The 2,118-nt window shown below is 46.8% G+C and overlaps 1 pseudogene; it reads left to right on the top strand.

The window, feature by feature from the left end:
- The first annotated feature begins 453 nt into the window (after window positions 1-453).
- Window positions 454-607, top strand: LOC132224669 (U1 spliceosomal RNA; annotated as a pseudogene).
- Window positions 608-2,118: the final 1,511 nt, after the last annotated feature.

Here is a 2,118-nt window from a genome sequence, read left to right on the forward strand (position 1 = left end):
GAACTAGGTACTACTGGGAATTCAGCACTACGGACAGCAACACACCCCAGAGGAGCTGTAAATTTTCCCTCCAGGTTTACCTACTTGTAGGAGTGACACCATGCAGCTCGCCTAAGAAATGCCACCATTGTTTTCTAACGGCAAAACACAGGGGGTGGGGATGGGGTGGGGTGGGAGGAGAGTTGATGTGGCCTGGCAGAGGAAATAAATGCGTTCCTTATCTTTTCCCTCCAGGCTCTTCTCCTCTGACATTATTAAAAGCCTGGCAGGTATTTTGAATGTTTGTTTTCATCAAATTTCCTTGCCTTCCTAATCCGCAAATACTTCTGCATGCTTTCCCTTCCAGGGTGCTCTGTTTTGCCTAACCACTGGGTTTTCTCAGTCTCACCTGCCCCAGTGTGGGGATGTAAAGCATATAACTTTCCTCCCACCTTCTAAATTCTTCCAGCTGGTGTACTTACTTGGCAGAGGAGATACCACGATCACAAAGGTGGTTTTCCTGGTCGAGGCTTATCCATTGCACTCCAGGTGTGCTGACCCCTGCGATTTCCCCAAATGGGGGAAACTCGACTGTGGTAGTGGAGGGCTGCGTTCGTGCGCTCCCCTGATATATAAAGGAAAATTCTTCTAGCTGGGCTCATCGCCAAATTAACAGAGACAGATTAACAGGAGAGAATGCACACAGCTTATGCTGAGGGTGCCATAAAATGTGAGATGGGAAACACACTGGGCAGTTGAGGCTTATATTTTATTCCAGACAAAAGAGAAGCAGGGCAGGGGTTGGGATTCCCAAGGGAACGTAGGCAATTCACAGGTAGTAGAAAGAGCAAACATACGGCAAACAAATTCTTGTGGGGCCATCCAGAAACAATGTTTCTTCCTGTCTGTCACATATGTGCTAATTCATGTGTTCTAAGGTGATCATGGTAAGGTTCCCTCCCTCCTTTTCCCTGTCCTTGAAGCTTCTGCCCGCCAGTGTGTGTGTGTGTGTGTGTGTGTGTGTGTGAGTGTGTGTGTGTGTGTGTGTGTGTGTGTGTGAGTGTGTGTGTGTGTGTGTGTGTGTAGGGTAGATTTTTTTAAAAATCTGAATTGCTTTAGTCAGGGGGAGGGTCAACATTTCTTATTGAGTCATTTGTTTTTTCAATAACTAGCTTAAAATCAATACAACAAGGGGCACACTTTGGGGTGGAAAAACTTTGATCCCCTTACCAGCAATCAGGTAACTAGGCAGAGACCTTGTTAGGAGTGGACTCCTGCCAGCCCTGGTCACTCTAATAAAAGGGAGGTGAAGTAAGCCACAGGTTGCCACTGTTGTTCCTGCTGGGGTTATGTTTCTGTCCCTGAGGGAGAAAAGGGGGCAGCGGTGAGGTGGTTTCCTTCACTAATAAGCCAAGCCAGATCCAGCCCCAATGAAAACAATGCCTCGACTGGCAAGCATAAAGTCACAGCACGTGAGAGCTGCAAGGGACCTTAGAGCTTATATGCTGGAGGCAGTACAAGGGGAATGGTTGCTTTTTTTCCTTTTAAACAGATGTCTATTAAGTGTCTACTTAGGCCAGACACAAGCTAGGTACCGAAGATGAACAATACAGCCCTGTCCTCCGTGAAGCTCAGAGTCAGGTGGGAGAGAGAGAGGCAAGTAAGATTTAAAAGGATAATGTGTTGATTCCTGTGGTAGGCAATACAGAATATTACAGGAAGCTAGAGGAGGGGGAATCCAGCCCAGGCTGAGGAGGAAACACCTGAGCTGAGATTTTAGGGACCTGTGGGTGAGTGTGGTGGGGGATTTCAAGAAAACAGAACAACACATGTGCAGGCAGGGCACTGTTAAAGAACTTGGGCTTGTCACCTCTTTATACTTGTGTATATTTGGCCTATTCTGCAGCTAAGATAATGCTGTGTTTGATGACCAGGGCCATATCTTTTAACTCTCTGTACCCTCAGGACCCACGCTGTTCCCTAAATACATTAAGTGCTTGATCAGTGGTTATTAGTGGGAAGTGTTTTTCTACACATAGAGGGAGAAAAGTCTTTCCTAAGAAAGTCACCTCAGGACAAGCACACACTACCCTACACACACACACACACACACACACACACACACACACACACACACAC

This window comes from Myotis daubentonii, chromosome 1 (genome assembly GCF_963259705.1).
Source record: "Myotis daubentonii chromosome 1, mMyoDau2.1, whole genome shotgun sequence".
In the NCBI taxonomy this organism is placed as follows: domain Eukaryota; kingdom Metazoa; phylum Chordata; class Mammalia; order Chiroptera; family Vespertilionidae; genus Myotis; species Myotis daubentonii.